The sequence below is a fragment of the Rhamphochromis longiceps genome, linkage group LG1, assembly GCF_057381845.1.
Source record: "Rhamphochromis longiceps isolate RC_006_pf linkage group LG1, R_longiceps_female_GT1.1, whole genome shotgun sequence".
NCBI lineage: Eukaryota > Metazoa > Chordata > Actinopteri > Cichliformes > Cichlidae > Rhamphochromis > Rhamphochromis longiceps.
The window spans coordinates 33,464,743-33,490,523 of record NC_140557.1 but is presented as its reverse complement, the minus strand read 5'-3'; the positions used below and the strand labels follow the sequence as shown (position 1 = coordinate 33,490,523).

Genomic DNA, 25,781 nt, shown 5'->3' with positions numbered 1-25,781 from the left:
CGTATAGCTCAGCAAGAGGGAGCAAGATATAATCTTTCCTGTAATGGTCTACCCAAATGTCCACTTTAACCCTCCACACTATTAAATATGGTTTTGCATTTAGAATCCTTGATCCAAGATGTTTACAGATGACAATAAACTTTATAACAATGAACTTAAACTTTAGAATTCAAACTGCCGGGACAGTTCTTATTTGGTGGTGAAAAAGTTTAAAGCAAGTTTATGGTCTAACCACAGCCAAGAGCTAGACATATGAATTTGTAAAACTGTTTATTTTGAGCATATACTCAACATCAACACATACAGATCGATCGTACTGTCCAAGTAATGTCATCACCCAGACTTTCTTTCAATTGCCAAATACCGTTCACAAACCAAGAGAATGTAATTCTAAATAGCCTCACTACTTTTATGGCATGCCTTGCAAAGACAGGAATGCCAAGCTAGTAAACAAAGGGTGTGAACGAAACAAGCTCTCAAAGGCTTAAACCAATAAAGCAGCTGATATTATCAACATCAGATTTTCCAGATATTCATTAAAGTTGAATTTAGTGCCATTTGAGCTTTGCTAGACTAATTAGCTTCAGAAGATTAGCAAGTTAACTGCACAAAAACAGATGCTGTGTACATGTAAATGCAAACTGTTGACTGAGAGAGGCTATCATTTTATGTGACGTACACCTGAGTGTGGGGTTGGTGAGCAGTTACTGGGGCACATTCACCATCATATATATGATGGAATAATCACTGTCATATAGGGACATGGGACTGCTGTAGTTAGTTATGTTTGCTTAGAATTTGTTTAATTTTGGGGGGCTTTCAGTAGGGGAGGTTGCTTCAGCTGTGTGTGGGTAGTGAGTGTATGTACTTGAGAGCAGCGCTTCCGGCAAACAGCAGGGATAAAAAGCTGTACAACTGAATGATGAATACTGAAAATATTAAATCCTCATGATGGGGGAAAAAGGCCCATGGTGAAAATATCCAGAAGTATCCTTAAAGACTCTGCAATCTCTCTCAGTGACCTCAATTTTAAAACATAGGAATGCTGATGAACATTCTCACTCAGTTTAATTTTTGTATGCCAAACTGAAACTGTAAAATACCAAAAAATATTAGTAGAGTAAAAGTGGATGCACTAGTATTTGCAATGCAATATTGACGGGAACTGGGGGGGGGGGACACAAGCCAGTGTACTCTTAGAGCTGTTCAGAAGACTGGTTAAATGTGGTTGTGTATGGGAAGGTATGCCAAATCAAACATGCAGAAAATAAAGTATGAGATTTTCAAACCAGATTGGTCAGGGCCCGGGGTAACTCAACTGCCTCCAGTGCTGTTAGCCAACAGGGTGCCAGTGGAAGCTGTGCTAGTGTTGGCTGAAGACTAAGGAAGAAGGAAGGATGAAGGTGTGTTAGGAGGCAGCAGGAGAGAAGGAACAGCAGGAATATGGAGGTGAGAGTAGGGATTTTAAATGTAGGGACTGTGACTGGTATGTCGAATGAGCTGGCAGATATGATGAGAGAAGGAAGGTAGATTGTGTATGCAGGAAACCAGGAGGAAGGGAAGCAATGCTGGGAGCATTAAAGCTGTTCTGGCATGGTGTAGATAAGAAGAAAAGTTGCAAGGAATAGAGGTAGTGAAGGTAGAGGAGTTTTTATACCCAGGGTCAACAATCCAAAGAAATGGATAGTCCACAAAAAACGTAAAGAAGAGAGAAGAGGGAAGGTGAATGGGTGGAGATGAGTGCCAGCAGTGATTTGTGACAGAAGCAAAAGTCAAAGGGAAGCTTTACAATATGGTGGTGGGAGCAGGTATGATGCACAGTTTCGAGATGGTGGCACATACAAAAAGACTGGAGGGAGGGAGCGATCATGATAGACAAGATTAGAAATGAGAACATTTGAGGGACACCTCAGGTTGAGCAGTTTGGAGACAAAATTGCAGAGACAAGGCTGAGATAGTTTGTACATGTGCAGAAGAGGGAGAGTGCATATATTGGATAAAGGATGTTGAACACTGAGCTGCCAAACAGGAGGAAAACAGGATGACGAAAGAGAAGATTCATGGATGTGTTGAAGGAGGACATGCAGAGGGCTGGTGTGTCATAGGAAGATGATAGGAATAGGGCAAAATGGGAGGAAAATGATCAGCTGTGGTAACCCAATAAGGGAGCAGTCGAGTTAATCTTGCTTTCAGCAACCTAGTTTTTTGTTTGTTTTATTCTCAAAATTATGCAGGCTCTTTTAGCTTTCTGACAAACTCTAATCTGGCCCTCTTCTTCTTGAGTGAAACCAGTGGTTTGCACCTTGTTATAAACCTACTGTATTTCCATTTACAAAGATGTTTGTTTAATGTAGGCTTTGACAGTGATACACTGTCCTCAACTTGCTAGAGAGGATTTTTGACTTGGTTAGATGTTGTAAAGTTGTTCTTCCTGACCATGGAAATAATTCTGTCATTGTATATTTTAGTTGGCTTTTAGGCATTTTGGTGCTGGTGAGATGAATGACATTTTTCATATGTATTGGTATGCATGCTTTGGAAAGCTTGTGCTGATTAAAAAAAAGAAAGAAAAAAGCAAAGTTATACATAGTATAACAACGAAGCAGTTTAAAGGTTACTTACAATTTTGGCATTGCTGGTGATTTAGCTATTGAACCTATTATTGCACTTTGCAAAACCTTTTGAAGGCATTTCTTTAATAGGCTACTGACGACCACAGTTACACAGAGAAATCAAAGTAGAGTGAGAAAGAGTAAGAGAAATGTGGGCTGAGTAAAAAAGGAGGTTTTATTGCCCCACGGTGACTCAGTGCTGTGGATTTGTTGGTGTTGTTCATTGCCCTCCAGGGTATGCAAACTTGGTGTCTTTTGCCACTGGGTTTGCATACTCTGTTGGATGGCAGTATTTTAGCAGGTGTCCAGAACTTTTCCACTAAAAGTGCCTATATATTCCTTTGTGGGTTTTCCCATGTTGTTAAGTCAATTCTATTGTTCTGGTATTGATGTAAAGTGTTTCCAAGTTATAAAAGGTCTATGACCATGCCAAATGAATTTTTTCCAACCTACAGAAAACCCAACCCATGTCGTTGAGCCCCAACAACATGGAACAAGGCATTTCAGATCAGGCCCTTTCTCAAAACACTAGCAAAGTGATCTCTGACAAACTGTATTTTTGAAACAGGAGATGAAAAGGAGGTTGTTATACAGGAGGAGACTACTCTTTTGTTTTCTGTGTCCTGCATTTGAGTCCTGTCTTACCTGTCATGCAGCTGGACTTGGCAGTAACAGCGTGGTGCTTTTATAACCAGTGAGTGGAGATTTGGTCTTTAGCCTAAGACAGTCTAGGTCTGGTCTCAGCCTTGGCAGCGATACCTGTTTGGTCAGCCAAAAACTGAGCCATTGGAGGCAGAGAAAACTGAAGGTGTCATGGTTGTTTACCGGCAGGCAAGTAGGAAGGACCCAAAATGCAGGATTCAGTGAGGCGAAGTTGAACTCAAAGTAAACAGCTTTATTTGCAGGTTGCAGACGAACAGCGGACTAACTATACTGGGAAAATAGTTGGAACCACAGATCATAGACTGAGGGTGAGTAGACATTAACAACGCGACAGAGAACAAAGGAAACACAGGGCTAATATACACACGGCTTTAATCAAGGGATGAGAGACAGGAGGGGAACACACCTGGGAGAAATCACAGCTGACGAGAGAGGGGAAACGTAAAGAAACAATTTACAAGGAGGCAGACAGACACGGAACTTAATCTGGAATAATAATCAATATTATAGAAATATACCAAAATATAAAAAACTGAAAAAGTTGGGTCAAAATGACCCAGAACCGTGACAGAAGGATTTAACAAAAGACAGTTTATGTAATTTTAGAAATCCTTGACGATTTTAAATAAAAAAAACAACAAAGTAAGAGGCATTGGAAGAACCACTCACTGAGCGAGCAAAGCTCAGGGTCATGCAGCTCAAGATAACTAACAATTTGAAGAGCCACAATATGAAATGAATTGTAGCATAAAAAAAGGAGAATAGAAGAGAGAAAGCGTGGCAAAAACAGAAACACAAGCACAAAAGCATTCCCAGCTGGGCATACTACAAAAACACTAGACAGTCATCTCGAGATTTTTCTGGAACATTATAAATATTGAATGGCAGAAGCAATTAATGCCTATTTTGGAGAAGAGCAGGAGAAAATACTCTTCTATCAAAATGTATAGTGCTGAACAATACATTACTTTGTGCCCAGATTTCTTAAAATGGTTGAAAGTGGAAAGTGGAAAGGCTCTTGAGAAAAAAAAATCCTCTTCTTCACTAGCCAGCCAGAAGCACTGATACCCATGTGTGTCAAAAATAGCATTTGCTACAGTAACTGGAACTACTGACATGCTCCTCTCTGGCTGATGTAATAGAGGAAAAAACACATCAAACGGATTAGATGAGTAGATAATAGGTGGTATAAAATTGTCCTCAATCTGTTAGAGTCAGTATGGATAGCATCACAACAACATACTGCCCATATTGCCAATTTAAATGAGAAACAAAATTGCATTAGGATGAAAGTAGTGCAAAATGATGGTGCAATAAGCACAGCGATTGTCCTTCAATGTGAAGGTCTAAACCCAAATAATCCCCATGACAGAAAACATTTACCCAGCTGAAGTGTCCTTGAAAACACTGAATCCCAGTGGTACTGTACTGTAGCAGCGTTTCTCCCGTGGGGATTTTTTTCAAGTATCGCAAAACTATTTTTAAACTGTATACATCCACAAGACTGTCTGTTGCAGTGGGATAGCCGACAAAGGAAGGAAGGTGCAGTACTTAAAAATGGTACTTGGGTGAAATCCTAGGCTAATATGTAATAAATGTTCAGTTAATTACCCAAAAGAATCACCAAAGAATTAAATTAATTACCTACTTAAATAACTTAAACAGTGTAGCTTCTAAACTGGTATATCTGCAAAGGACAAAGTGACTGCTGTAGAGAAGAGGAAATTGCCTGTGCAAGAAACATGTTCCTGGCAGGATGTAGCAACATCAGCCAGAAAGTGTAAAGGGGATGGCAAATATACAAGTCTATTACAGATACATTAAACATTTGCAGCTAAGAATCAACTTGCTTATATTTTTAATATGTTGTGAATTTTTTATGACTGTTAGCTTGCACAGGTCACTCTTCGGATCTCAAAGGAATTTTGTGGTGAAATAAAAGAAAAAGGAAATAACAAATTGCCTCTTATTATCTCACCTAAAGGATACTGTGAAAGTTAGTACATGAGATGTCTGAAGCAAAGGCATCAGGCAGTTTCCTGTACAGACAGTGTCAGTTACCATCCATACAGTAGCTGAATTTACAGTGTATGATCTGTACCTGCACTGCAATGATAATGATTAAACAGCCAATATCTTTTTGATGGTAAGACTGTAGATATATGATATTGACCAGCAAATAAACTTGACGATTTGCAAGCATTATCCTCTAACGCCAACCCTGTTTTAATAACATAATAATCCAATAATCTGTATTTTTGACTCAATTTCAGAGTAATTTTAGTAATTTGGAGGCACATAATTGAATCATATTAATGCGGGGATACAGATGTTGGTTCAGAATTTCTGTTTCTGTTGGGAGGAAGTGACAGTTAAGTGAGACAGGTAAGTAAGGAGAAGTTATGATGTAATAACGTGCGAGACAGCAAAATCTCAGCAGGATTAATCATGGTGCACCACTAAAAACATTTCAGACAGTTTATTCCTTGGCAGGTTGCAACAATAAGAATTATACTTACATTCTAACCAACTTCACCACTCTGGAGGACCGCAAAGAACACCTGGACAGTTTGCGGCAGTATATTGACGAGTGCTTCAAGCATGTTTGTTATGGGAAAACAAGGTAACAAGGTGCCGACTCCCTTCAGCAGCACATGAACACTGTCCTTGAAACAAAGCCACCTCGAAGACTCACCAGAGCCAGCTACAGCATTGTGGATATTTTAGCATCCATAGATAAAAAACTGTACAGCTTTGATGCACGCCTGGCCCTCCTGGAAATCCTCCGTTAAGATTTTCAGGCACTGTGTAAGTCCGTGGAGTTCTTGCTGCTGAAAACGCCAACCTCAAAGAAACTGTGAATTCCCTCACTCTCGGAAGAAAATAAAAAGAATCAAAGAAACTGTCATCAAGCTCCAGGCCTGCAGTATGAGGGACAGCTTGATGTTTTCGGGAATATCAGAGAAGGTAAAAGAAGACCTGGAAACAACGGTGAGTGATTTTATCCAGACTCACCTGAAACTCCTGGAGGACATAGTTAAAAACATCGCTTTTCATTGTGTCCATCGTTTGGGAAGTCGACGAGCTGAGCTCCAATAATATACAGCCATACAAGATAGACAGATACACAGACACGCACAGACAACTTTAACATTCAACACTCCACCAGTTAGTTTAAACATGACCACACTGAGGTTTGTTACATGGAATCTATGTGGTGTTGGGCCCAGGGAAAACATGTATTTATATAATAATGACCTGCCAGGAATCACCTGGCTATGGACAACAGGAAAATTAATGTTCATATAAGAGATGAAGGGAAAAATACTTGTATTAGTGGTTTCATTAACTAGAATAAAGAATTAAATCTTTACAACTACCTCACCATAAGAATATATAATTTACAACCTGAGAAAACTGAAATTAAATGAAGTAATTACTGAGGAAACACAGTCTCTGATGCAAAGTTGGTATTTGGAGAACTTTGAACATAAATCTAGAAAATTCCTTACAAACCAGTTAAAGCTCAAAAAAAAAGAAAAAAAGAAAAAGAAATTTATTCTATAAAGGATTCCACTGGGGAGATTCCTCATGACCCACAGCAAATAAATAAATATTTTAAAAACTTTTATGAAGCTTTATACTCATCACAGACTAATCCTTCTGATGCTGACATTTGGCCTTCTCTAGCACCTGTTTTTTCAGAATGGTCACTCAAATGCAGAACAAACAATCTTAATCCTTAAAGATAAACTTAGCCACCATTAGTCTACTTAAACCAGAATAAGATCCTACACTCCTATCCAGCTGCCGCCCAATTTCACTTATAAATGCAGACCTTAAAATACTTTGCAAAATACTCCATTCATAATATATCCTTATCAAACAGGTTTTATCGAGGGTAGACACTCAGCCAATAATACACTTAGACTAATAATTCTAATAGACTATTGCTCTATCAGCAAGTTATAAACCACAGTGGTCTCTTCAGATGCAGAGAAAGCATTTGACTGGGTAAACTGGAATTTTTTTATTAGCAGTATATAAATTTGGATTTGGTTCATTTTTCATAGACTGGATCAAAACACTGTGCAGCTTCCCAAAAGCTTGTGTTCATCCTACAGAGGGGCACCAGCCAGGTCAGTCTGCTTTTCACCTTGCTTTTTGTTGTTTTTATGGAGCCACTAATGGCAGCAATCCAACAAAATATAGATATCAAAGGAGTTCAAGCTGAAAATACAGACCATAAGAAGCTGATGCTCTATGCTGATAATGTATAACTTTTCCTTAGGAACTCACAAACCTCGCTCATAAAGACAATCACACTTAAAGACAAGTTCACATCCCAGACTACCAGACTATTCTATCAACTGGGGTAAATCTGCAGATCATAATTCTGATTGCAAAAGCTGTCAGACTGGACAGCAGGATTTTTAAAAAAAAAATCTGTTTATCTGACCAGCGCTACAAATTACAGCAGGGCACTCATTTCCGTCGTGCCAGTCATTACCATCGTACCTATTTTTAATCTTTAATAATACAGGCACAATTGCAGGTGGGTTATTTTTCAGGAATTTTGTTAGGAATTCAAAGAGGTAAGGACATGGAAATTGTCTTTATTAAAGCTGAACTGAAGCTGAAAAAGCTGTGGTTTCACAACTAGTCAAGATTTTTTTTAAACAGTTCATTTCAGGTTTTATAAGAACCCTAATTGTAAAATGTTTCAGATTTCATGTAGAAAGGTTTCAGAGGATATTTGACATATGGGGAATTTAGAGACTGTATTAGGGAGTTAAACTTATGAAACATTATATTTATGGACAAAAATTAATGTTGTATTGTTTTCCTGTTGTATTCTTTTTTTACTTATGGTGTGAGAGACACTTTGCTGATAGGCTTACTTGTCTTCTCAGCTGAGGGTCACTGCAAATCAGTACAAGGTTGTTTGAACCCATTAACTCTATCCTATTGTAAAACACTTCTATTCTGAGCGGTTTGTGTCTGTCTTCTATTCTCAGTACTAGCGGTTTCTTCCAAGATGACAATACCCCACAGGGCACGAAGGGTCATTGGATGGTTTGATTAATATAAAAATAATGAGAAATACAGTGGGGCAAAAAAGTATTTAGTCAGCCACCGATTGTGCAAGTTCCCCCACCTAAAATGATGACAGAGGTCAGTAATTTGCACCAGAGGTACACTTCAACTGTGAGAGACAGAATGTGAAAAAAAAATCCATGAATTCACATGGTAGGATTTGTAAAGAATTTATTCGTAAATCAGGGTGGAAAATAAGTATTTGGTCAATAACAAAAATACAACTCAATACTTTGTAACATAACCTTTGTTGTCAATAACAGAGGTCAAACGTTTACTATAGGTCTTTACCAGGTTTGCACACACAGTAGCTGGTATTTTGGCCCATTCCTCCATGCAGATCTTCTCGAGAGCAGTGATGTTTTGGGGCTGTCGCCGAGCAACACGGACTTTCAACTCCCGCCACAGATTTTCTATGGGGTTGAGGTCTGGAAACTGGCTAGGCCACTCCAGGACTTTCAAATGCTTCTTACGGAGCCACTCCTTTGTTGCCCGGGCGGTGTGTTTTGGATCATTGTCATATTGGAAGACCCAGCCTCGTTTCATCTTCAAAGTTCTCACTGATGGAAGGAGGTTTTGGCTCAAAATCTCATGATACATGGCCCCATTCATTCTGTCCTTAACACGGATCAGTCGTCCTGTCCCCTTGGCAGAAAAACAGCCCCATAGCATGATGTTTCCACCCCCATGCTTCACAGTAGGTATGGTGTTCTTGGGATGCAACTCAGTATTCTTCTTCCTCCAAACACGACGAGTTGAGTTTATACCAAAAAGTTCTACTTTGGTTTCATCTGACCACATGACATTCTCCCAATCCTCTGCTGTATCATCCATGTGCTCTCTGGCAAACTTCAGACGGGCCTGGACATGCACTGGCTTCAGCAGCGGAACACGTCTGGCACTGTGGGATTTGATTCCCTGCCGTTGTAGTGTGTTACTGATGGTGACCTTTGTTACTTTGGTCCCAGCTCTCTGCAGGTCATTCACCAGGTCCCCCCGTGTGGTTCTGGGATCTTTGCTCACCGTTCTCATGATCATTTTGACCCCACGGGATGAGATCTTGCGTGGAGCCCCAGATCGAGGGAGATTATCAGTGGTCTTGTATGTCTTCCATTTTCTGATGATTGCTCCCACAGTTGATTTTTTCACACCAAGCTGCTTGCCTATTGTAGATTCACTCTTCCCAGTCTGGTGCAGGTCTACAATACTTTTCCTGGTGTCCTTCGAAAGCTCTTTGGTCTTGGCCATGGCGGAGTTTGGAGTCTGACTGTTTGAGGCTGTGGACAGGTGTCTTTTATACAGATGATGAGTTCAAACAGGTGCCATTCATACAGGTAACGAGTGGGGGACAGAAAAGCTTCTTACAGAAGACGTTACAGGTCTGTGAGAGCCAGAGATTTTCCTTGTTTGAGGTGACCAAATACTTATTTTCCACCCTAATTTACGAATAAATTCTTTACAAATCCTACCATGTGAATTCATGGATTTTTTTTCACATTCTGTCTCTCACAGTTGAAGTGTACCTCTGGTGCAAATTACTGACCTCTGTCATCATTTTAAGTGGGGGAACTTGCACAATCGGTGGCTGACTAAATACTTTTTTGCCCCACTGTACATTGAAAGAGCATATATTTCACAATATTTTCACACTCATCAAACCATCAGGGTGGAAGGGTCATTGAATGGTTTGATGAGTGTGAAAATGATGTGTAAATAAAAGGCCATACCGATTCACATCATTTTCATACTCATTAAATAACTCAGTGATCCTGATTGTTCCCTATGGACTGAAACATCTGCAGTGATTCCATCCTCTACGGGGGAAAATGAACCTAAGCCATACAAGCAAAATGCCACCATGAACCTAACCAGTACAGTCTCATCTCAGTTTTCAAAATGATCATGACTTTTAATGTATTTACTAGTGTTTCTAGAAACGAATGAATTTGGACACGAATTTTCCAACAGCGTTTTTCTTTTTTTGTCCCAGACAAGACTTTTCAAGTTGTTGTTGTCATATGTACAGTTTAGTGCAATAAAGAAATAAATCCAATTTAAAAGGTTAAAAAAATCCACAGTGGGATGCCGAATGAATAGTTTGTCTGCTTGCACCAACGTTAGAGTGCTACATGTGAAGGAAGAATATTGTGCAGAATGTCTGTGAAGGTTGTCAGTCATCGTAGATCATCGTAGGTCTGGACTTCTTTAAAGGCTTCTTTAAAGAAGTCCAGACGCTTTTCTTTCCAAGCTCCTTAGACAATGTCGTGCAGCGTTTAGCGAGGACTTTTAATGTTTGAGAAGAATTACCAGGTGACTAGGAAAGTAAAGCTGAAATGGCCAAGTAAAATGCCAGTAAGATGGTCTATCCTTTAGACATGGGTAAGAGGACAAGGAGACTTGGTGGTGGAATGAGGAAGGACAAGGAAGGTAAACATTAGAAGAAAGAGTTTGACAAAGAAAAAGTGGGATAGTTAGGTAGATGAAGAAAGTACACAGGAGTACCGGGAGGCTAGGCATAGAACAAAGAGAGGGTGGAAAAGGAAAAGCCTTATACTGAGTTTTATGTGAGTGTGGAAATTAAAGAAGAAGAAAAGGACACACAGAGGGATCAAGCTGGAACGGATGTGCAGCAGGTTAGGCTGATTAAGGATGGAGACTGAATTGTATTACTCTTCTTTTCTATCAAATGTAATTTTATTTATATAGCAACAAATAACAAGCAGTTGATGGAATAATGAATGAATAATGATCATTAATATTTTGCATATGAATAATCAACAAACTGACCTCACAGCCTATTGTTCGCCAATGGTGCTAGTTTCAGTCATTATGCAAATGTACTGTTTAAAAGGTTGGGAAAACCTGCAGTCATCCGAGACTGAAGAAGTGATGAAACGTTTCTCCCACTGAAAACGCTACATCCAGATTAACAGAATCAACTTTTTGGGATTTTTTTACCTGGGTGACTGAGCGTATATTAAGACAATACATCCATAAGTATTCTCTATGTCTCGTCCTCTGTTCCTATTGCCTGGAAACTCCATATTCAACATCCTCTGTTTAATGTATTCACTATCCCTCCTCTGCACATATCCTCTCCTTTATCTCCCGTTGTAAGCCCTCGAGATAACCAATCAGAAAAATCCAGGTAGATTAGACGTTTCTAAATTACTCAGACTAGCTAGTATTGCACCAACAACCATGTCATCTTTAAAGTTTTCCCTCACCTTTTTTTCCTGATCTGATGCTCTGTTTAAACTTCAGCAGGTTGTTGCATTTATATTTAAGATTCCTTCAGTATAAGTCTTTTTCTTTTTTTTTGTTAGTGTAAGCCCATGTGTGGCTTTAATATTTCCCCACAATACCGCATTACTCAAATCCAGTTTCAGTCTTCAACTATGTTAATCTACAATGTCTATAAAAGCTGATTTTTTGATACGTACATATTCAGTCTTTATCACATTATACAGAGATCAGACTAAGGCAGTAATAAATTCATGAACTCCACTAGAGCTGCATAGAGAGGGATAAGGTTAAAGCCTGAGTGAGGAATGGTATTTGAACAAAGCAGATTTGCTGCACTGGAAAGCAGTCTGTGAAATTACTTATTCACCACATTTCACCCAATGACATCCTCCTCCAGTCATAAACACGCCCAAGTCACTCTCAAATCCAATTGGCAATACAGCATAATATTACTAACTCCACATGAATTTTAATTTTCTTTCACCAGATAAGTTATACCATACCAAGACAGTAAAAATGAGCATTATAGAATTATTCATCATGCACGATCCCCTGTGCACAGAAACACACATCTCAGATTCCCATTTAGCTTAGATGGGAGTACCTTTATTAATTTCACCTCCCCCTGAAATCCAATTACTGACACTGTGGAACTGTAGAAAGCATTGTTGACTGATCACGGCAGGTAAGTCTCTTGCTGATTGCTTTTCATTTTGTTGAACAAATTTATGATTCTTTCATTCTTATAAAGCCACACATTACATTATGCTGGTTTTCCTTGTGCCTGCTCTTTAGACCGCAATTAACGCAGAAGGTTTCATTGAAAATAAAGGAGACAAATGTCAGAACAAATACAATGCTGCTGCCAAATTGTCAGCAAATTACCCAAAAAAGTTGTTTTAGCACTGCGCCCACCATTTCTTATCAGGTTGAATTAATTGTAGCTGTACTTCAAAAATCAGAACACTGAGGGCCAGATACATAATACTCAGATGTTATGTACTCATAAATCTGTGCATCCACAAAGGCAGACATGTGAAGAATCATTCTTTTTCTCAAATTTTGAAAGCTGTGTGTGTACATAATTGTCTTTTTTACAAATCCCCATCATGCTACCTAATTTTGGTATCAGACATTAGGATACACTAATGGGCATGAATGTCATAGTAACTTTGGACTTTTAATTAATTCTTAGAACTGTTCTTCTTCTACAATGTAACGATTGTACAGCATACATTTTTAACAACTTCAAAAAACAAGGACGTTGCAAGCTGCACCTTAACCAGACACTTCTGGTAGCCACCAACAAGCTTCTAGCATATATCTGACTGGATATTTGGTTTTTAAATTGGTTGATTTCCTAGCACAAAACTGACATTTAAGGAAAGTCCAAAAATTTCCAAAGGCGTTGAGGCTGGGACATTGGGAAGGTAATTCCAGAAGCTTAATGTTTTAGCGGAATGCTTGCTTTATCTATTCTAAAACCTGTTTTCATCTGTGTTTGTCCTGTTGGAACATCCAACTATGTCCAAGTTCCAACTGTCTATCTGTTGATCTGAGGTGAAGTTAAAGAGTTTGGAGGTGGCCCTCCTCCTTCATTATTCCATCAATGTACCAGTACCGCTGGCTGCAAAACAGCCACAGACTATGATTCTACCATCACAGTATTTTGCAGCTTCTATGGTGTTTTTGGGTTTACAAGCCCTTCTTCATCTCTTTAAAAAATATTGCTTGTTATTGTGGCCAAATAGCTCAATCTTTGTCTCATTTGGCTTGTCAGCTTAGCAGCTGCAGATTTCAGTCATGCTTGAAGGTGTCAGTTTTGTAGCAGGAGCTTCTTTCTTGGTCAGCACAGTCTTAGTCTATGGTGATAACTTCACTCACTTCACTGTGAACAGTGATGCTGGCATTCCAGTATTTTCTAGTTCATGGCAGGCTTGAGCCTTGGTGGTTCCCAGGCTGTTTATGAACAGTGTTTCAGCATGGTCCTCTAACAATACCAGAGCAGACATTCTTATGCCCAGTCATTGCACACAGCTACAGCTTTGTATACAACCATAATTATCCCTCCATAAATACAACACAAAGAATAATAACATGTTTGTTGAATTCCATTCACATTCAAATAAATGACAGTTTGTGATGCATAACTGTACAGATTAAAATAAATGTGGGTGTTATCTCCAATTCACCACATATTTATATGTATATGCATATAGTATGATGTATGTGGGAGGCACTCACATTCTCAGTGCAGATTCATCTCTACTAAAAAATAGTTATGCATGTAATTGTCATCATGTCATTGTGAAATGACATGATGTTATGTGCGTATGAGTGTATGTGGATTAGGATATGATCAAGTCAACCAGCAACCCTGAAAGGGATAAGTGAACGGATGGATGGCAGCTTTAGCTTAACTCTGCAAGAGAGAACAGATTCTCAGAGGACATGAGTATTCTGGGAAGTAAACTATGGCCAAAGTAGTTAAAAGTTTATATAATTTTTACCAACCCATCTTAGTGCTGGATAAAGTGTGAGCTCCAATATTAGAAAAGATCAAGATTAAAACTCAAGAAGTTTTAAAGATTGCCATGATTTTTTGAAATTGATTAAGGCAATGGGTTGAGGGTGTATTGAGTTAAGGTTTCAAGTGAAATATATAAACCACTGATATATGAATCTCTCTTCTAAAAACAGATAAAACATAAAGAGAGAGATAAATCTAACAAAATGCAATTTCCTCTTTTAGAAATCTGCTTCTTTAAAATTATGTGAAGATCAGACGAGCTTGTCTTGATTCTCTCAAAACCATGATGAGATCTGTTTGAGTTTTAAAAGAACATGGAAGCATTTGGACTTCTTTAAGTTGCTTGAAGACATTTCACCTCTCATCCAAGAAGCTTTTTCAGTTCTAGGGTCAAATGGCAGAGAATCCCAGATTTAAGCCCTGTGGGAATGCCCCCCCCCCCCCCCCCCACCCAAGAGGGACAATGGACCCCCTAATGATCCTCTACCTAATCACATCAGCCAAGGTGTGAAAATGGGTGTAGGTAACAATCAGGGTGAGGTCATTGTGAAACCTAGCCCCACCCTATCATGTGATTTCCTGAGGTCAAATGGCCCAGGATGTGAGTGGGCGTTAAGGCGTCTGGGAAGGGATCTCAGAACTGGATTGGATTACTAACAAGAAAATGCGGTGTGGTCGCGTTACTATTTTTCAACAAACAGACGGTTGAGGCTGTGTTCATCTTACCGCACCTTATGTCAGTTGCACGGAAGTAGCTGTAAGTAATCTGGGCGCTACAGCTTTAAGCAGCTGCGTGCGCTCCCGCGGGCAGCACAACACCTGAAGCTAAGGGGGCAAAACAATCGCATGAGTGCTGCTGTTGGACTGAGGAAGAATAAAGCAGTCATGGTAAGCCAATTACACGACTACTTTAAGATGACAAACCAACAAGGTGATATATACCAGTTTTTGAATTGTGTTGATAAGCCACGTAAAACCAGAGTCATGATAAACAATATATACGCACCATTTTTTCCTGAATAGTTTCGTCACTTTTTACGGCTAAGGACAGCGCTAGCAAGCACTCTCTGCTTATGACCAAAAAATTAAAAAAAACAAAACAAAAAACAGCCCTTTCGTTTTGGTGGAAAAATGCACCATGTCGACCAATCAAAAAATGATATGGCAACATGACATTTGGTTGTTTAGGTAGAGGGGGAAGTTTTAGGAGTGATGGCGCGAGAGAGAGTAAGACAGCAGAAAAAGAGAGAGAGCAAGTTTTGAGATGTGAGAGATTTGTGACGTTTAGCGTGTTTGGAGTGTGTAGTTAATGTGTTGTCTTGTGTAGTTAGTGTGTAGTGTTGTGGATAGTTTTGTGTTGTGTGTCAGAACAATGAGGCGACTGCTGTCTCCAGGTTGAAACAGGAGTGATACACCTGCTGCTGTCAGACTTGCAGGTATCAGGCTGTGATGTTCTCCTTTATAGTGGACAGAAATTATTTTTTTGGAGTGGCACAAATAATTTGTGTGGCATCATATTGAATGCAGAACAGCTGATTGTTCTGTAAATAGTTTGAAATGGTTATTAAAAAAGGAGTAAAAGGTAAATGGCTGCTAATAACTTTGTTGTTTGCAAAACTTGTGAATATGATTTTAAAATTGACAATTTATATTTGCATTTAAAGTTATGAAATATGATTCAATAAACGTGTTTGTGGTTGTTACAGTAAAAAATATAACTTTTTCTACTCCGATTTAATGTTTTTTGTCTGATTTTAGATCAATTGTGTTAATACAGTATGTCAAAATGAAAACATAACTGTAAATTCAGACATGTGAGCTTGTACTAAAAGGGATGATACCAAACAAGGCAAATAAACAGTTTTTAAAGGTGAAATGTGGAGGGAAAATCAAATGTAGAAGAAGTAGTAGTAACTATAATTAATTACTTTTTCAAAGTAACTTCTCAACACTGTCAAGAACACAGAGTGATTTTAATGCTGAGTGCATGCCGACCCCGGCCCAGCAACCAAACCCTGACCTTGAACACGTAACAAAGGCAGTGACAAACAGTCAGGCCTCAGCCTGTTTTTATCTGTTCATGTCTCTAAAGTAGCATCGCTGTGGCCATCTGACAGCTAAACCTGGCTTGGATTATGCAACAAGATAATCCCAAGCACAACAACAAAATGGCTGAAAAAGAAAAAAAATCAACATGTTGCAAAGGCCTAGTCAAAGTCCAGGCTGCAACCTGACTGAAATGCTGTGACAGGACCTAAACAGAGGTGTGTATAAACAAATGCCTGCAAACCTCAAGAAACTGAAGCAAAGTTTTAGAGAAGAGTGGCCCAGAATTCCTCCACAATGATATGAGAAACTGATAAGGTCATACAAAAATGATTACATCAAGTATTTCCTGTTAAGTTCTACAAACTATTCAGTTGTGGCATGTAGCTTTTCACAGGACTACACAGAAGTCTGTGAAAAGTAATTTCTTTACTGTACCTTTTGTGCAGTATTTATGTCATATTGGGATATTTAAAAAATTATAAAATGTTAATTGGTGTGAGTGATATACAGGATATGCGGTGAGTTTGTAGCTCTTTCTGTGTTTATCTGGGTATCCCCACTTGCAAAGTTAAGTTATTTGGAAACTCTAAAGATGTATTCTGGTCTGAGGGGTGATTTTTCAAGTTGTATCACTAACTATTATCTGCTTCAGCCAATTCCACAAATCCAAAACAGAGAGAGACTTGTATTATTGTTACAGTTTTATCATTTTTTCGTGAGTAGATGATAAAGCATAAAAAAAAAAAAAAACACAATACAACCCCCCCCCAATCACAACACTTTCACCAATGTGGAAACATGGCATGCTGCTAATAGTTATGGGATTATTATATTTCAAAAGGACAGCTTAGCAAACACCCTGGATGCACATCAGGCATGCGAACATCTCCTGTCAAACAGCTTAACAAAACAGACAGCAGTGCTGCCAGATGTTCTTTAACACCAACGTAGCCCTTCACTCATTAAGCTTGTTAGTCTGGACCTGCTCCTGTTTTTGGCATCGTGTTCATACCTAAATACCCAATATGTATGTATGTATGTATGTATGTATGTATGTATGTATGTATGTATGTATGTATCTATCTATCTATCTATCTATCTATCTATCTATCTATCTATCTATCCATCCATCCATCCAATTGTCAAATTTATAATATACTTCAATAAAATATAATATTTACAATATAATATAATTTATATACTAAAATATTTAAAATCTTAACAGACATGTGGTGCAAGAAAAGAATGTCCATAAATGCATTCAGCCACACAACACTACGAGTGGAAGATATAAATACTACTAAGTGTATACTGTCAAATATAAACCCTGTCAGATGTTTTTATTGTTGGAAAGTTAATTAATAATTCACACATGCCTCAGACAGAATGTCACCTTCAACACATTCAGTTTACTCTACTGAAAGAGGAAAAACACGTTTTGGATTTGTGGTGTAAAAACAATGTAAAAGAACCTATATGAGAATGATGCTGTTATCCCCCCGTTTTTAAATCATATGAACAGAGGGCACCAAAGGACTTTTGAAAGCGGGAGTGAGGAAACTTTATGAACTTTTAAACTTTTATAGGAACCACAACACTGTCTTACTCAGCAACTTTCTCAAGGGCATTTTAGTCAACCAGACCCTGCAAAAAACTTTAAATGCACTACTGGCCAACATAAAACTTCACTTTGGGGACCAGAAGTGGGTCAAACACAGCAAAGCAAGCCTGGTTTATGGGAACCCTATGTGAAGCTGTATACAATACTGCAGGACGTTTAAAATTACTAGGATCCTGTGACACATTACATTTGAAGCTCTGGCTTTTACTGGAAGCCATCAGCGACACAACATCTTGTTATAATAACTGCACAGATGTTTTTTTTGGTTTGTTTTTTGCTTTGTACTTTCATTCTCTAACAACTTGTGAAGTGCAGAAGTAAAAATTAAACTGATTATTGCATATATTGTCATTACAAAAGCAATGTAATAGCATTTCCAGCGTTAGAGCAATGAAACCATGAATGTTTTCATTTTAGCAGCATAATTTCATCACAAACTGAAAAGCTGCGTAACTGTTAATGCTTACTGGAAATGTTCTCATATCCTAAATAACGTATTGAGGGAATGAGGAAATAGCACCTGTGGGTAAATTAGCAAACAGTCATGGTAACCATGCTAGAGATGTGAAAACACAGGGTGCTTTTATGCAGATGTACACCGCTCAAAAAGTATTAAAGGAACACTTTGAAAACACATCAGATCTCAATGGAAAAAATACCATCATGCTGGATGTCTACACTGATATGGACTGGCCATAGCAGTGTTAGGAATGGAAAGATGCGGCATTGGGCTCTTGCAGTGCTTAACATGATCCTCTTTAATCAAAGGAGCAGAGACCGGTCCTGCTGATGGGTTAAGGGTCTTCCCCTAGATTAACTGCTTGTCTCCTGGAATCCCTTCCATGCTCTCTACACTGTGCTGAGAGATGGATAGCCAAATGCAAAACTAATAGAAAAAAACATTCAGAAAAGATGTAAAAACCATTCCTATTTTGGCAGTTGTCTCATTGTTGCCCTTTTAGTGTACGTGTTGTTAATTTTACCAACACAAAAGCAGCTGAAAGTGATTAATAACCCCTTCTGTTACTTACCACACCAGATCAATATCCCACAGGTTTCACTGACTTGAGAGCAGACTCTACACTAATTAAAAATGTTCCTTTACTTCTTTTTTTGTGCAGTGTATGAACCCCAATTTTTATGCAGACTCTAATAATTAGATCATAACCTTATGTAGTTGTTAATTGCCATGGTTGTATGCACAGCTGAGACTATTTATAAATCACAGCTAAAAACAAACTCCATGACATCATCAGTCCATTTTGATGGTTGTAGTGGTGAAAAAAACAATAAAGGGAAGTGATTTACATATTAGAATATAAATGGAGCAAAGCTGGGAAGGTAGTTTAGGCAGACAAATCAAACTGAATGCAATATGTATCATTTATTTAAAGCTTCATTTCTAATTTCTCTATATAAAATGCCAGTATTGCTGTGGCCCTGCGTAGCTTCGTGCTGTTCAAATTCCTCATTCAATGCAGCATCTACCTGTAATCTCAGAGGGGATGTTTACTCATCATTACCTAATTTTAGGTGATATATTCACAGGGAGAGATGAAAACAAAACCTAGATGCCAAACTCTAAGTTTATTCTCCTGCTGTAATAAATCAATCTTTTCTAAGGTGAGTTGTCTGACAACTCTAATAGAGGAAGTCACAAAAGTTCTCACAACAATACTTAATGGAAAGCCATACACTGTCAGACATTTTCTGGCAAATGCATAAAAAATAAACTGGGGGGGGAAGAAAACTCCCTTGCAGTATATACTTCGTGTATTCTCCAGGTCTTCATCTTGGGATGAAGGTCCTGTACCAAAAATAGGACCATGCTCAGTATACCAAGGCTTTCAGAACACTTCTCAGTTGGAAGCATACAATATTTACTCTTCTGCCTCATGGCTTTGTAGCCTGTTAACATGCATTCCATGCTCTCTTGGGAAAATATATTTTTGTCTCCAGTGAACTTCAAATAATTTAGAAGGATAGCATTTAGCTGATTCACTTTAATTCTCTCTATATAAACTCTCTATATAATCTATATAGAGAGTTTAATCGCTTAGAGTAATTTATTTTACAGTACTTCCATTTTAGTACCATTTCCTTTCAGTAGCTGTCATCATATTTGTTTTGTGATGCAGTATTTAAAAGGAAATCCCAGTATTGTAAATTTCTTACTGTGTTTGATCTGATTCTGTATATTGCATTCATACTAATACAGCCTCTCTGCCTTGTTCCATAGTTTCTCTGGTTTTCTCCTGAATGATTCATGGAATTCATGGTACACATGTAAATGTGCATGCATTCTTCCATGGTACTATTTAAATCATTAGTCCTAAATTCTGAACATGACCAAGCTTGATTTCCATTCCCACCTTTCACCTTGAATGGATGTTCTACCTTAAGTCATTATTTGCCTGTAGAATCACTGTTGGACCTCAAGTTATTACACATCACACCCTGACTTCACCTAATCTGAAACTGAGTCACTCAGTAGAGATGTGGAAATGCATTTTTCATTGGCACAGAGTCAGAGGAATCACAAACAGAAGGAACAAAAAACACTAAAAGAAAAATATAATGGAGACTATCAATTCAGTCCCTGTCAGAAAATAAAGTCACCAGTGTGCCAAGAAGAGAAAAAAGTTCAGTCCATAGCTGAAGTTATTTAAACTCACCAGCACCTTTGTTAAGTTCACTTGCTCAACTGTACATTCAGGCAAATATCTAAACAAAAAAAATCAATGCACCTAGACATGCAGATGTGGTCAGGTTAATCTGCTCAAGTTCAAACCGAGTCAGAATGAGAAAGAAAGGTGATAGAAACAATCAGGATAGAACGGATGGGCTGAGCCAGCTAAAAACAGGAAACTGAGGCCACAACTCACACCTACTGGTAAAACATTGCCTGGTCTAATGAACATTAAGTTCTTCTGTGATATTTGGATAGTAAGGTCAAAATTTGGCAGAAACAACATGGAAACATCTAAGAATAGTAAATGAATGATAAGAAAGAAAACTACAAATTGCAAATTAAATAGTGTGGTTAATAATAAAAGACTGGAAAAATGTGTGATGTTAGTGGATGATCTCAAAATTTTCTATCTATTTTCCTTTACAGCTTATTCTGCTCAGGTTGGTGGAGGTCCTCACAGCTGCCATGGGGCTAGAGGCATGGTACACCTAACACAGAGAAAGCTTCACACCTATGGCCACACAGAAAGGTCCCAGCCAGCTGCTAGATTAAAACCCAGGATACCCTTGCCGTGGGACAACAGTGGTAAATGCACTACGGAGTCTCATCTCACAGCTAATTAGGTTAATTGGCAACCGGTCTGTAGCATGATTAGGTATAAAAACAGCATCATTGACAGGGTCTGTACTCACCATCTTGCCATTGTTCTGTGCCTGATTGCCTCTCACACTTATGTGTCGTCTTGAGTCCCAATTGCTGTTCTGATTCCTGATTGCTCCTGTTTCCACTGCCTGCCTGCCTGCCTGGCAACCTGCCATCCTGCAGTAAGCTTCCTGCCTGTTTGCATCTTCCTTCCTGTCCTTGCACAAAATGTAACATAATGTAAAATAAAATAAAATAAAATAATCAGTGCTTGTGCCTCCAGTGAGAGAAGAAAAATGTGTACAAGAAAAGAAGATGTGAGTATAGTTATGTGGTTTATTTAGAGACAGATCTTAATTTAAAAAGCAAAGCATTCAAGTGAAAGGAGCTCGAACTGTTGTGGTGTTACCACATATTCCAATATCTGACAGCAGACCACTTTCATTCAATACGAATCTAATTAACATTTTTTGCAAAATACTAGTTAATAATAATAATTATTATTATTATTACCTCACATGTCTCACTATCATTTGGGAGCCAAGTTTTGAGATACTTAACTATGATAATTAACATTCTCTGCCAACCGTGCTGATTTTTAAACAGTGCTTTGTAAGATATAATATCAAAACATGTTGTCAAAGAAGCTTGCAAAGAAAAGCGTCTGGACTTCTTTAAGTTACTTGAAGACTTGAAGAGGTGCATTTCAGACCCAGCAACACGCTCAGACAAAAACTGGTTCACCTGAAAGACAAAACGCCAAAACACAGACTTAACAATGTGATGTATGCTGTACAGTGCAGCGAGGAATGCCCAGACCTAAAGGACACTCTTTCGAGGATGCCAATGTTCACATTTTGGACAGAGAGGACAGATGGTTTGAAAGAGGAGTGAAAGAAGCCATCTATGTCCACTGTGAGCGACCATCTTTGAACAGAGGCGGTGGTTTACGACACCAACTCTCTGCCATCTATAATCCAGTTTTGAGATCCCTTCCCAGACATCTTAACGCCCACTCACATCCTGGGCCATCTAATCTCAGGAATTCGCATGATAAGGTGGGGCCAGGTTTCACAATGAGCTCACCCGAAACTCTGGCTGATTGGGACCCACACCCAGTTTCACACCTTGGCTCAGGCGATTAGAGGATCATCAGGGGGTCCTTTTGTCCCTCTGTGGGGGGATACTCCCACTAGGTTCATATCTGGGACTCTCCACCATTTGACCTTAGAACTGAAGAAGCTTCTCGGATGAGAGGTGAAACGTCTTCAAGCAACTTAAAGAAGTCCAGACGCTTTTCTTTGCAAGCTCATTTGACTACAATGACCTGGATGACTGAGAACCTTCACAGACATCAAAACATGGTTTTGTTGTTTTATATAACTAGTGGATAACTTATTTCTACTGATATTGTAATGAATAACTTATTGTTCTTAAAACATTTAATTTCCTAGTTAAAGAAAGCTTTCATTTCCCTGATGTAACCCATTCTATAAAAAAATTATTAGAACTGTAGTTTAAACTTGAACGGGGGGAGAAATCTCTCCCCCTGATAGGTCATGTTTCCCTCCAAGGTATACAACAGCAACTTAGCTCAGTTTGTGATACAGCGAATGCGAGAGGAATGCAGTCAAGAAATAGGAAATGTAAACGCCCAATGAAGAACAGTAATCTGAAACTTGCAAGAGAGGCTTTAATGTGGTAAATTGCCCCAAGTACAGTATTTTTTACTGCATGCAATCCTGCTGTGGAATTTAAAGAAAGTGTGTGGGTATACATAAACATCTCCATAACTGGTTAAGCAAAATCCAGAAAAACACAACACAGATAAACATCAGATTACACACAAACATCATAAAATACCCATGAGGCCCACTCTGCACTGCATGCAACCTGGTTCACGTGGTATTTTATGTTCATTATTTTGTGTCAGGAATTTACACTTATTTGCTCCATTAAATATTTAATCTATGACATTTGAAATTTCTCCCAGTGAAGAAATTTAGCATGGTTGGAATTTTCTTTTACCTAAATTATATTTAGGGACCATTAACTACTTATCATCCAACATTCCAGCTAAAGTAATATGTTTTAGTATGTTCCTACATACCGCCATACCACCAGTAAGACTTTATAGAATTCCTTTCACAGACCCTCTCTGTCAGGTTAAACTGATCTGCAAAATTTGTGCAGAGCAAGTTTAAGCTTGGGGCAAGGTAATAGATGTCAATGAGAGACAAAATCATGTATTTATTTAGCATGTGAGTGAGAGGTGTTAAGACTAGTCTTGAGAAATGTAAAATTTAGCTGTCAAGACTGTAAAGTCGTCGCCATCTCTCCAGTCTAATGTTGTGGTGATTGTGGCAGGATCCTGCAGCTCCTTGCGTGTTATAGGATGGAAATCGTATCAGATTTCCATCACCGAGTGTACTGAGGGCTTTTGATACTGAGTGCTTGCAGAAGGGAATATTAAGAAAAGTTGTTTGAAATGTCAAAACAAGTCAGAAGTGTTTTAATTAAAAGTTCAGCTGGCATATTGTGGCATTATTGTGAAGCTAGAAATTGTTTTTTCTTTTCTTTTGAGAATTATTTATGTATTGTATCCAAAGACAAATGTATCTGCTGTTGGCATTTGTTGACAGTGGGCATTATTTTCAGTTAACTTCACCTATTGGCAGATCTTCTTTGTATTACAGTTGTGTAGAAGGGCATTTGTTCTTAAAAATCCAAATAGGCTCTGGAGTAAACTTATGAAAATAGCAAGAGGCAAGTTTGGCACTTATTTGACTGTCTTTTTCTCCTTTTTTTTCTTTCCAAATTACTATGTTAGAGAAGCATAAATCAGATTTTTTTATTCATCTCTGATCCCACTGAATTGATTGCCACAGTGCTTGTCAGACTCGCAGCTTGTATATCTCACAGTACAGCTATTAGGATTAAATGCAAAGTGCAGAGAATTAAGGACAAATTCCCTTGTCTATATAGAGTTTAGGAATCAAAATGTATTCTGGGTAGTCTATGTTGTTGTGTATGTAAAATCAAACAAATACAGAAGCCAACAGGTAATAAGGAGGAAAACACACTAATGAGCACTGAAAAATAACACATAAATGACCTGTGAGAAAGTCAGCAACATGAAACGGTACAGAAAGTAGCTAAACAGCGAGGGTGCTTGACCCGTAAGAACTTTTTTTTTTTTTAGGAGCTACTGATGCTTAAGTTACCTGACCTCTTCTTTCCTCAGTAACTTCTTAACATGGTGCTTACCAAAAAGCACCATGTTAAGAAGTACAGTATTTGAGCACTAGGAACCCAGTCATACGCTCTCAGCCACTGAACCATGGCTCTGTGATACATGCAGATAAACTTTTTTTGCTCTTACCCTGCAAAAACACTTAATATTTAATGCTCAACTATATTCTTTTTTTTCTTTTTCAGTTATGTTCTTAAGTTTATATTTTTATAGCAAGCAGAAATGCATACACACTTTTTACACACACAGTTTTGCTTAGAAGTTGCAGTAAGCTGCAGGAGATATTTTATTTCAAGCTAACATGAAAACAATCATGGAAAAGTGTTTAAACAGACATTATTAACACATTTACATGTATATACATATTAGATCCCTAGCTTAATCGATTCTGACGATTAAGAACACTGGAATAAAGTTTTTGCTCACTACCAACTTTGTGGCTTTAAATGTATTTTCTCCCCCTGCTGGTAATGCAACTTCTGCATGCGTGTACATTTCACGTTTTGGAGAAGCAAAGCTTTTTCTTTTAACTGCTATCTACGCTGTGCATTATTGGCTCCAAGGCTCCAACTCCTCGTTGCTGCTTCCAGTCAGGAAAAGGAAAAAAAAATCCCCATTTTGTAAAATGCTTCCATTCTAGTCACATGGTCACATGAAGAACTTTCAAACCCAAAAGCTTCATCTGTCTCTGTATATTTCATGATCAATATAGACTTGCGTGAACAACATCTTGCATTGTTACATGATGATCTCTATAATAATCTCTATTCAGCATTATACAGACTTATGTTGTATGGTACAATACTTTCCCAAAGGCACCAACTTTGCAAGCACAAGATAAACGTGTTAAGAGTTAGGACACAGTTGGCATCAGGTGAGATAGAACATTGGTAGTGCAAAAAAAAGACCAGAGATGTATGAAAATGTAAATCATAAACATTCTGTCCTGCAGACAGACCTGCAGCTGCCCCAGCATTATGTTGAAGGGATAATCGTGGTTGTTAATAAGTTGAGATCTTGAGATTCAGTCATGTTTTGGTATTTTTTACAGTCTTTCTTGCTAACTAGATAAGCTACATTTGGCAGTATTTGTACAAAAAAACGCACAATTACGAAAGAGCTTCTAATGCATCTTTACTGTTGCAATAAAGTAAAGTATTCAAGTGCTCTCCAATCTAGTGGAAAAACTTTCCAGAGTAGATTGGACACGTTAAGACAATACTCCCCCTCAATCAAGGACTAAATGTTCAATTGAATTTCCAGTACCAGGCAGGTAATTGAAAACGCAATAAAGTCAGACCTGGCAGAGCCAGCTGGGCGTCTGGCTTTGAATCTTAATGCCTCTTTGCAAGTTCTGTCACGACTTCAAGCCTCTA

The 25,781-nt window shown here is 38.4% G+C and overlaps 1 long non-coding RNA gene across 2 annotated transcripts in view; it reads left to right on the top strand.

Moving 5' to 3' along the window:
• LOC146679054 (uncharacterized) overlaps positions 1–25,781 on the top strand; it is a 68,731-nt gene that overhangs the window by 35,000 nt on the left and 7,950 nt on the right. For both annotated transcript variants that reach the window (XR_014912534.1, XR_014912533.1), the window contains exon 3: positions 20,937–21,095. This is a non-coding gene — a long non-coding RNA (uncharacterized LOC146679054). The remainder of the gene's footprint in view (positions 1–20,936; positions 21,096–25,781) is intronic.